Source organism: Halichoerus grypus, chromosome 12 (genome assembly GCF_964656455.1).
Source record: "Halichoerus grypus chromosome 12, mHalGry1.hap1.1, whole genome shotgun sequence".
NCBI lineage: Eukaryota > Metazoa > Chordata > Mammalia > Carnivora > Phocidae > Halichoerus > Halichoerus grypus.
In genome coordinates, this window is record NC_135723.1 from 7,250,246 (window position 1) to 7,262,573 (window position 12,328).

Consider the following 12,328-nt stretch of genomic DNA (forward strand, 5'->3'; position numbering starts at 1 on the left):
ACCAATAGTTTATGAAGACTGATTCTCCACATCCTCTCCAGCACTATATGTAATTAATCTTTTTAAAAAAAAATGTTTTGATTAAATAAGCAAAAAATCCCCTGATTTGTCTTTGTTTTCAATTGTATTGCCTTGATCAATGGAGAGGTGAAGCAATGTATCTCACATTGTCCATTGTGGTTTTTCTCCTGTGAATTGAATGACCATATCCCTCGTCCACTTTTCTTCCCCCTTGGGTTGCTTTTTTTCTTACTAATTTCTTTTTTTTTTAAGATTTCATTTATTTATTTGAGAGAGAGAGAGCATGGGAAAGAGAGAGAGAAAGCACAAGCAGAGGAAGAGGGAGAAGCAGACTCCCCACTGAGCAGGGAGCCCGATGCGGGGCTCAATGCCAGGACCCTGAAATCATGATCTGAGCTGAGGGCAGACTCTTAACCAACTGAGCCACCCAGGCACCCCTCTAATTTCTAAGGCCTTTTAAAATATTATGGATGTTAATACTTCCCATGTCTTTTTTTTTCCTACTGAACATACCCTCTCCTAATCTTTTAAATTTGTTCATAATTTCTTACTTCTAACATAATTTAAAATTGTCAGTAATTCTGCTATTTCTCCTCAGCGTTGTCCCTGGCTTCAGAAAGCTCTGTTCATGCATAGATTAAAACACAGTCCTCGTATTTTTCCCTAACACTATTTGAAAATGACAGTCAATTTCAAATGCTAAGTCTACACTTTCTTATACCAGGGGATGAAAGGAAACACATTGAATAATTTCACAGATTGACAAAGAATATGAAAGCACCAGTTGATTCAACAGCAAAGGCTCTTTCCTTTTAGTGGAGAATGAGATTTAAGAATTAATAAATAAAGGCTTTAGGCATGTTGAATGCCACAATGTCTGATCTGGTAAGTCCTTTAGGTTAGCAGTGCAGGAAAACATATTTTTAAGAGATCATAATTCGGTATTGATATTTGAAATTCAAATTTATTAGTACAGCCTTTTTTTAAAACTTGTGATTTTATATTTTGATTATATGTTGATTTCTAACATCTGTGATACATTTACTTATGTGCTTTATCCTTTGATGTATGTAATTTATAATACTAATATAACTCTTATCAATAGACCTTCTAAGTGAAATTTAAGGTTCTTTTGCAGGTCTTTTTATACTTGAAACATATTTTCTAAGAATGGACATTCCATTTCCTTGGGGGTAATTCTTTTCTCTGGGTAGGTATGTTGCTTATTTGATATACCATTAGACTCATTTGTTTCTGTTTTATTTTAGGATTTGCTGTTTTATATTTTTGAATGTGTCATTAATTTATAAGTTTCAAAAGGCAAAAATCTATATAACTGATCTATATAATTCTATATTAATTGGTATATTCAGAGAAGTTTTGCTTATATGCCTTTTACCTCAATTCCATCCCCCTCCAAGTATGTAATCCTATCCCTTAGTTTTTATAAAACCTTCATTACTTTCGGCAAAAGTAAGAAATAGATGTGACTATTTTAATTTCCCATTGTTTTCTTCTTTAAAAAAATTATGCATTTATTTATTTTAGAGAGAGTGAGAGAGCAAGTGGTGGGGAGGGGCAGCGAAGAAGGAGAGAAGCAGACTCCCTGCTGAGCAGGGAGCCTGAGGCAGGGCTTGACCCCAGGACCCTGATATCATGACCTGAGCTGAAATCAAGAGTCAGCTGCTTAACCAACTAAGCCACCCAGGTGCCCTAATTTCCCATTGTTTTCTAATATAAATTTAAAATACTGTCTACCCTTATTCCATTATACATTTTGTGTAATCCATTTAATGATATGTCTTGCGTGGAAATATTTGTCATGTTTTTACTTCCTTCGACAGCCTTTGGGCTGTTTTCAAATATTTGCTATTGCAAATAGAATTTGTCTCACAGTTGAATAGTATCCTAAGTTTCCCTGATTCTTTTGCTCGTACCTGAGTGCTCATGTGACACCTCTGGGAACTTTCCTATGACTTATGTCACTTTCCAGCAGAAGTTTTCACCCCCCACCCCAAAGTAAGAGTCTGGCCCTATGACTGAAAACTTAATTTTGATCATCTCCAATGTAATTTGGCTTATTTATCATAACTAAGGAGCTTTTCTGAATACAAAATAGACACTAGACATTATTATATCTTCTTAATTCTAACTTAAAATAGAAAACATCTTCCTGACTCACATGGACACTTTTGGTTTGAGTTCAGTTGGAAGTTACAAATCTCTATTCCTTGATTAAAATAATTTAATCATGCATTAGAAAATATCCTTATTAGACTTTATAGTAATAAGTCAACATCAGTTATTACTACAGCTTTCTTAGATTGCTTATAGACACATCCATTGCTCATTTACTCTGTAAAATGTGTTTACCCTCATTCTTTTGAAATGGACTTACTCTGGGCTAGAATATGTATATTGACCTATTCAACCATGCCAGTTCTATGAAAATGTAAATGTCTTTCTGATTATGAGAACTGTGTTCTATTCTCTTGCTGTTTTCACTGTAGACTCATTTAAAAATATTTTTTGTGACTAGTGTGTGTCTCAAATATATGCCACATTTTTAATATATTTTTGTAAAGCTTTTCCTCATTTGTAAATATTAAAAATTATCCTAAGAGGTTGGAAGATAGACTATGAGAGCTTGGGCTGTCAGTGGAAATTTCATTTAGTGGCTGTCTTTTGTTCAGTTTAGCTTTTATATATGAACAATTACATATACATTCCAAGAATAAAGCATAATCTCTTTTTTCCATAGACTAGACAATGTTTGTAAAAAATGAAAAAAAAAAGAAATCTTTGTAACAAGTTGCTTTCTCAGAGTCCATTTTTACAAATTCCTGTAAGCAAGTGTCGCCCAAAATGATGTTCCAAGAACTAAATAAATATTCCTTAAAAAAAAGTCTATTTTCAAAAGTTTGTGAAATGCTGCTGATTAACTCCAAGCAGTTCTCCTGTAAAAGCCTCTGTTTAACTTTGTTTAGCATTTCCTGCTTAAAACTACGTGAGCAGAGTGCTTTCCTGCAAAGCACCACTACTTAGATGCTTTATTTATTTATTTATTTATTTATTTATTTATTTATTTATTTGAAATAGACTTACTGAGTGTTATTATGTATGCATTGTCTACCACTGCTTTGGAAAATCCAGAGCAAACTGAAAATGAGCTTCATTCTCAACCACACAGAACTTTCATTTCCTTCTTTCTCTCTTTATCACCAAATACAGACTTTTATTTATGTCAGTGTGATATTTCACACAAGAATTAATAATAAAAGCAATAATAAACATACAAATAGGAAATGGAACACTTCCCAAGTATTTGACCTTAAGAAGTAGCTCAAAATATTTAATTTATTAAAATTTTAATTATCTTAAGTTTAAAATTAATCTCAGGATTTTCATCAACGAAGTTGTCTTTCCTTAACTACATATATTAAAAAACCATTTTGTTTAGCAGCTGATCATGAGGTTCAGTTTTATAATGCTAATGTTACTTTTCTAAAGGCTGTATACATTTCTTCCAGCTTCTGTGAAATTAAATATTGGCTAAGAGTTGAAGAGATTCTTTTCCTTGGCTTCCGGAAATCAGATTTTCCTCTTCTGCATTGCAAGAGAAAAAATACTGAAATATTCAAAGATTCTCCATGCTTCAAAGCTTTGAAGAGGTGAGATATTCCAAGCTGGTAGCTGTGAATTACCATATCAAAAATATTCAAAAACAAATTGTAGAGTTACTTTCTTCTTTCTGCCTAAAGATAAAGAAGAAATTTTAAAGTAAAACTTAAATATTGTGATTTTTATCTATTATTATTGATATTTCCCATTATGACCCATTAGCCAGAGTTTCAAGAAAATAAATGAAAGAAAAAGAAATGAGTGGAAGGATAGGTATGAATTTCATAGTTAGAACTCCTTTAGGCAACAATGTACCTTTTCTTCCGTATAACTAGATTGGTTGTCCTAAGCCTCTATACATTCTGAGTATCAAAACTGTGCTTGATCTTCTCTCTTCAGTCAAATTCTGAGATTGCTCAGCTCTTCTAATCATCTGAGGCTATCCCCCCCCACCTTTCATCTCTCTGGTGTTTAGCTACATGTCACCTCACCACTTGTATGGAAGTCTCATCCCTTCCTATTTGAGAGGTTTCAATCCTCTGCTACCTACTTCTCCATATAGAAGTCATTCTAGATGGTCCTTACATGCATCACCAATATCTACTGAGAGATACTCAAGGCATTAGAATAATCCATAATATCCCTCCTGATTCAATATCCCCTTGTCCAGGCCAACAGACCGTATAAACAGATCTGCCTCAGCTAATCCCTGGGCTGAAAGCCAAGGGAGGGAATCTTCCAGTACCTTCCTGTATTAACTCATGACCACGAGAAAGTGAACTGCCTCATAGGCTGAGACCTCTATGTCACCATTCGTACGATATGTTTGTAATGCGGTGAACAGGAGGGACATCTCCTCTTGAGTTTCCATCTCCTGGGCCAACTCAGTAAGTAAGACGTTCTCATACAATCCCAAACCCAAAGACAGAGTGAGCTCTGCCATGTCTTTCCCTGGGCATGACAAATGCCCAGAGATCTCCCTCTGTATGTACATTCAGCTTCTTCTCCATGCTCTCCTTGCTGTCTTCCCTAGCAGATAAACTCATTTAGTTTAGAAATTTTGAAAGACAGTAATTACCTTTTATCATATGGTATCACAGCTAGTTCTTAAATTATTTTATTTCCCTGATATGCCCATAGATTTAAGCTTCAAACATTACCATACATGTTAATGTATGTATGTTGCCTTTGTTTTCTGGGCACATTCTTTGATTTCCTGTTGCAAGATAAATAATGACCCAGTGTTCCATGACCCAAGCTGGGGCACCATGAGGTGAAACAGTGCAGGTAGAAGGAAAAAAAAAGTGTTTACTGTCACGAATTACCCACAAAATACAGCTTGGTCATATACTTCAGTAGAATTTGATATTAAGGAATTTTGTATTTTATTCCTGATTCTTTTATTTTCTAATGGTGTTTGGTGATTTATTTGCTATCAGCTTTAGATTTATTATGTATAAAAGAGTAAGATTGTTCCTATGTACGTTTCCTCTTCTTCATGTCATTTAATCCTGTCAAAAGCATGTGATGGCTGCAATTGCCCTCATTTTGTAGGATTTACAAAATAATTCATATAAAGTGCTTCTGTTGGCACATAATAAAAGGCATAGATGTTAACTATTCAAAAAATAGTGAAAAATAAAACTTGACTGGAGGTCAACCTCTTAAAGCACATTTATTTGTACAATGTTTATTTGCCTTCATATATTCTAAGAGGATATCTATTAAATTTATTTCCTGGGTCTAACTCTATAAATGAGCTATAACTTGGTTTTTCTTTTTTATTCTGTCTTTGTTCCTTCTTTTAGGTGGTTGTGATTAAGGATTCATTGGTACAAAATCACATAATGTACAGAATATAAGGAAAATTCCATTAGGATTATTCATTATTGGACTTCTGCAATTTATTTTGGGAAATTTACTTTTCCTAAGACTTCCTGGTGTGGAACAAACTTATTTCTATATTTTCAAAATATCTCCTCAAGCCTGAAACCATAGACATTTCTTTGATAATCTATAATAGTATCCCCTTATCCAATTGTGTTGAGACTAACATAAATATTTAGGTTTGGCTCACATATGATATTCTAAATCCAGAAGCAGATTTTTCTAGAGACTGAAAGGTTAACAGTGCTGTGGTCAAGTCATGGAAGAACTGAGTAAGATATTGGATACCTGCTAACTAGATGTATCCAAAACGTCATGAGTGCTGAAGGAGATGTAGTGTCTGTAATTACCCATTAGATCAATGCCATATGGCTTATCAGCAAACTAGAATATTCAGTGGAAACCAAAGAGGTCTGAATGAAGTGACACCATCATCTGTGTCTTTGGAAGGAGCTTCCGTGCTTCCTTCAAGGGTTCCTTCATGATTACGGACACAGCCAGGACGGTGTGTAGAAGAGGATCAGGAAATCCAGGTTATGGGAAGGGAGGAATCTGACATTTTTTGACTATTTACTTTGTAACTAGCTCTAGTGTGACAGGTTTGTGTGTGTTACCCCCACTTTTTGCTTTTGTTTTCTTTTCTTAGAGGGGAGGAGGGGCAGAGGGAGAGGGAGAGAGAATCTCAAGCAGGTCCATGCTCAGCACAGAGCCCGACATGGGGCTCAATCCCATAACCCTGAGATCATGACCAGAGCCAAAATCAAGAGTATGATGCCTAACTGACTGAACCACCCAGGCGCCCCCAACTTTTTGCATTTTTTGAATGAATGGTCTTGAGGAAACTAAAGGATCTAAGAGAAAATGAAAGCTTTTGATATTCCAAGTCTTTTTATTGTTGTTGTTGTTGTTTTTTAAATCTGTTTGCTTCCTCTTAGAGGGAATGCACTTGCAAACTTCATTGAGCAGCTGTGTTTTGCCAACCACCACCATCTACAGCTGGAAAAAAAATAATAATTTCTTATAATCCTGGCATGACAATGTTGAAAGGTTTGCATGGAAATAAAGTTAATTAGGCTGAGCCCCTCGTGCAGGTGCCTTGTAATGATTTCATTAGCGTCCATACAAAAACTCCAGCAAGTAATAGTTCCCATATGAATTCCCAGTGCACTGTGTCTTTAAAACTGACAGCGCTAAATGAAAAATATCAGCCTATCATCTCAGTTTCAAAGTCTGGCTGAACTGGATATAGTTTTACTTCTTTTCTCTTCTGATCTCACACACTAACATAGACTTAATGTTACTGGCATTGACACAAACTATCATAAAAGATAGGTGGGTGTATAACGTATTATTTGTTTCAGAGGTACGTGTTATAAGCAAACAATGCATCATAGAACACTACATCAAAAACTAGTGCTGTAATGTATGGTGATTAACATAACATAATGAAATAAAATTAAAAAACAAAGATAGGTGGGCAGCTGGTGATGTTTCTACATGTTTTGGTGTATACATGATATGCCTATACAAAAATTATATTTTATTTTTCAGATATAAGATGTGGGCTTTTTTTTTTTGGAATCTGATTTGCTGTGAGATAATATTATTTGCTTTTCAGTTGCATAAGGTTAACATCAAATAATAACACCATTATTTATTTATTATTTTTTTTATTTTGGGAATCGAACAAGTAGGTAAGGAGCATCTAATGTATGTCTGAAGTCAGTTTCTACTGAAGAAAATTAGACTCAGGGAAGGATATGGTTGAGTGTTGGATGGCTGATATTTTATTGACAGCTCTAGCTGTGAAAGTTCTGATTACATAAACAAGACTGCCTTGCATCGGATAGGAAAAGATGTTAGAAGAAGGTTAGCATTATGTCGAACTATACCTCATTTCACTATTGTCACTCTGCAGTTGGAAGAAAAAGAAAAAGTGAAAAAAAAATACAAGAAATGATTGGGCAGGAAGTTTTTGAAAGAAGATTCATCATCGGGTACCATGGTCTAGCCATAAGCCTGAGGTTTTCAAAATAGTAGATTGGTTCTTTCAAGATAATAGCAAAGTCAATAAATGGAGTAAAAACTACTAGAATCTTAGAAAGATGATCAAGCCAATGAGCTTATGGATGAAAACAATAAATAATACATTTATTAGAGTTTCTTTTCAAGTCAAAACTTTGGTGACAGGTAAAAGACAACTATCTTAAATCTGAGATGCTTGCATGTTTATTCTCTTATAATCTGAAAACCTTCACCCACCCATAAAGTCAGGATGTGACTTAGAGACAGCTTGGGGGCTTGGCACATAGATAAGAGCCCAAACAACCTTGTCTGTCAAGAAAGAAAAATCAACAAACAAACAATTGGATAGGCAAGATAAATATAACTTAAAAATACGATTTTATCATTATAAGACTGAAGGGAATGTTTGATGATTTCAGAAACATTGTTTTTAATTTTATACAGGAAAAATAATTTATACAATAGTGTAATTCATTGATAAATTGATTTGGTTAGGATGGAATTGTGGCTTGGTTAGGATTAAATGGTGGCTTTTAGAGTTTTCTCCTAAGAGACTAGTAGTAACTAAAACCATGCATTATGTTCAAACATCAAATTGCAAAATGAGCTAACTAAAATGTTCTTGCCATCAAATGTGAAAAAATATATATGACCTCTAAACGGAATGTGTTACATCATAGATGCAAATCTAGATACATGAAATATATCAAAAAATATAAGTGAACTTATTTACATAGTATGTGTTCATGGAGGTAGTTGTGATATCATAATTAATTGTATTTTATAATCTCTCTCTAGTGAAAGAACCAATGCATTGATGTTTTTTTTTTAAAGATTTTATTTTTATTTAGTTGACAGAGAGAGCATAAGAGAGCACAAATAGAGGGAGCAGCAGAGGGAGAGGGAGAAGCAGGCTCCCCACTGAGCAGGGAGCCTGATGTGGGGCTTGATCCCAGGACTCTGGGATCATGACCTGAGCCAAGGACAGACGCTTAACCGACTAAGCCACACAGGCGCCCCTTAATGTATTTTTATATCACTGGATTTTCCAGTTTATAGATGATTTTTCTAGAGTATATATGAATGTTTTTGAGCTGTAAATATTTCTTTACATCAAATAGTTAACCTGTCACATAATGATCAATCAAAGTAATTTGAAATTAATGCATATTACCATAATAAATGCTTACATTAGGATTAAGAACAGGTAATGTTCCCCGATTACTCTTAATTTATCTTGTAATGCAACTTTTCTAAAATGGGAGCATGTGATTTTTATTAAATCTACTTTTATCTTTGTTTACCGAGGGTGTCTAAAACAGAATAGCATGTCACACTATTAAGTCAACTAGCTGGTGTTCTCATCCATCATTTTCATTTCTGAGTTATAATGAGCACATTTTGAAAATGAAGAGAACAAAGCACACATAATTCAATATAACCCCTGGGGCGGGGGCTTAAGATTTTAAGGAATGCCCAAGTTGTCCCAGAAATGAGGTTTAGCGAAGAAGCTTTAAAATGTGGTCTAGGAGAACATTTATAGCACACTGTATTGGTTCATCAAGCAGGGCGCAGCAGAGATCACCGCCATGTCTGATTTTCTCATTTTTTATTAATATCTTGGCTGAAGAGTTAGAAACATATTAATAAAACATGTCGGGGCTTTACAAATTGATAAGAGACATGGTATCACCCAGTCGTGGATTATGGAGAATTGATGTGCTCACCGTGGACCCGAGGGGCAAACGAAAGTGGGAGAAGTCTCAACTTTTTCTCTGAAAATGCTCCCTACTTCTTGCAGCAACACAACTTTAAAAAGGTTCGTAACTCTCAACTTTCATAAGCCTGATGAATCTGAGAATCTAAAGCCCTGTCAATTTGATCTTTGCTCCCGTATTTTCCCACAGGAACATTTGATTTTCTCTGCTGCTGTTTATTCTTTTGATATTTTTGACCTGAGCAGGTTAATCAAAGGTTGTCCTGAAGTGAACACTTCCCTCAAGGGGCAAGTCGTAATCCATTAGTGTGGCGGCTGAGCCCAGAAGTCACTCCTTAGAGCAAAAGGCCTCACTGATATTTGTCTGCTACATTTTTGCAGTAAACTGAATTTAACTTTTATCTGTACACACAAAATGGTAGGTTCCACAAAGCTTCTTCAGCATTCCCCAAACATGTTTAATCCTTGTTTCTGAAAATCCATTTCCCATCTCCCCATCAGTTGAAGTAATTCCTTATAAGGTTCTCATTTTATCCCTCTATTTAGTAGAAGCCCACTAAGAAAATTTAAAAAATTCTGACTCTGAATTAGAATATTAGATCATATTATAATAGAAAATACCCCCCCCCCCATTGCTTTTCAGTTATAGCAGGGACTTTGGAATTTTAAAATAAACAAAAGAATTTCAAAGATATCATATACTGTGACTATTTAATAAATGCCAGTATCGTGAATGGTTGCTAGAAAAAATAAATCACTCAAATTCAGGCACAAAAACTCTTATATTCAATTTTTGGGGGGAGAAAAATGTCCATTTACCTAAATGTACTACCTGAAATTAATCATTTCAAAATGTGTAAATACTGACACAGTTCAATTTCTCTTTCTTTAACCCATTCTAGGATCACTAAGTTTGTAGTTGTAATGGAGAAATATTCCATTTTTACTGAACTTGATTTTTAATATCACAGTATGTCTTATCAGTGCAAACAATTTCTGAGTGACAATGGCATGGCATTGCTGTGTGCATGTGTGCATTTTGCTTTTTTTTTTTTTTTTTTTACTTTGGCATTTACAAGCTCTCTGACCCTGACCAAGACAAATATTTCTTACTTTCTTAATTATGCAATATGTTTAAATTTGTAACAGCAGGATATTCGAGTTAGGAATGACTGTTCAGACATCTAAACATTCCACCGGATAATCCCACTCAGAATTCTCTTTCCGACCAAGACGGCGGCGCCCACGTGCCCGCTTTTCCCGGGCAGCCCGGGGGTTCGGCAGCCCAGGCCCATCCGAAGTCCTGCCCTTGGGCTGCGTGATGCCCGTCGGGCGCTCACGGTTGCTGGCGGCGCGGAAAACTCGAGAGTTGAAGCAGTTCCTCCCCGAGAAGGGAATGAAGACAGAGCTCTTCCACGGCGGCAGGGAAGGCAACTCCTCGGGCCATCTGCAGCGGCTTCACCCCACGGCCATCCCACTTCGGGGGGCATCTGCCGGCGCCGCGCGGCCTGTTCCCCGTGCAGCGAGCCTGCCACGGAGCGATCGCACCGCTGGGAGGCGCCACGGTGCTCCCGGGACCCGAGCTGCAAACCGAGGAGCGCGAGATGCGAGCCGCGCGCCCGGCGTCATCAGGGGCTGACAACCCGGGGGGCGGCTAATGAGCAGCCGGTCCTCACGGCTGGCAGACCTGGGCTGCCTCCCGGTGCTGGGCGACACGGCCCGGACCAGACGCGGCAGCTGGTGGACTCCGGGCGGCAGCGGGCAGCCGCTTGCCCACGGGCGCGCTGCTGAGCGGCCTCTGCCCCCCGACGGGCTCAAGAGCCCCGAGGGCGCGGTTGGCTTACTGCTTGCACCTGCGGCTCCGGGCCCTTCACTTCTCCCGCCCGAGCTGGATGTCACGTCCCGCAGGGTGGACTGATGAGCTGGGCCACGTCGTATCCGGATGCGAGTTCATCCGCAGGTTGACTGGAAAGACGTCCTTGGAATCGGTGTTCCACGAACTGCAACTGGAGCGAACCTGGTGAAGTACGCGGGCAGGGCTGTCTGGCCGAGCAGACCTCAGACGTTTCCATTTGAATTCTGTCAGTTCTTTGCGGGGCCGCGAGATGAATCGGTACCCGAAGCTCTTCGCTTTTCCGCCCCTTCCAGGGATTGACCACATAATGCAGCTGCAGGTCAAAGAGAGAGAAAAGAGGGTTCTCAGAAACGACTTGTGCTGCGAGAGTTAACAGAACTTGTTCACAGACAAGGACTGGATTCTGCTAAAAGGTGTACGGAAGCCCATTGCCTTAGTAACACAGATGCACTGGAGGTCATGTGTGATCAAGAGTTAAAATGGCTGTTTAAAGATTTATTTTCTTTATTACTTCTTGACCCTGGAACAAGCATCCTGGGTACAGGCTGCAAAGCAAATGCCATTCTAGGGTATTGGATGACACCACAGGCGGAATCAGTGTACATCACAGACAAGTAATAAATCCTGAGAGCATTTTATTTGTTGGACAACATATTCTTATATATATATATATATATTTTTATTTATTTATTTGACAGAGAGAGAGCAGGAACACAAGCAGGGGGAGCAGGAGAGGGAGAAGCAGACTCCCCCCGAGCCGGAAGCCCGACCTGGGGCTCCATCCCAGGACCCTGGGATCATGACCTGAGCAGAAGGCAGACGCTTAACGACTGAGCCACCCAGGCGCCCCTGGACAACATATTCTTAAGAATGACCTTCATTAATTGAAGTAGGAAAAAGGAATTGCTACACCATAAAATGGCTTCAGCTGTGATGAAAGATCCTGATTGTTCAAACAAACTTATCCATCATTCATTCTTAAGATATAGGGAAGTTTGGGTCCAGAACTTAACACCATTGCTTGCCCACATCAGAGCAACAGGGAATGGAGCATAATCCAGGCCTCCAGTGTGAGTAATTCCATTATTTATGTAGATTGTTTAATAAGTAGGGTGTTTGTGTCATGCGGGGATATTTTATTTTCTGATCTGCAAACATTAAGGACTACCATAGAAAAACATGATTTCCTGGGTTAGTCTCTT

The 12,328-nt window shown here is 37.8% G+C and overlaps 1 pseudogene; it reads left to right on the top strand.

Moving 5' to 3' along the window:
• The first annotated feature begins 11,163 nt into the window (after positions 1-11,163).
• On the top strand, positions 11,164-12,060 carry LOC118521196 (tyrosine--tRNA ligase, mitochondrial pseudogene; annotated as a pseudogene).
• The last annotated feature ends 268 nt before the right edge of the window (positions 12,061-12,328 follow it).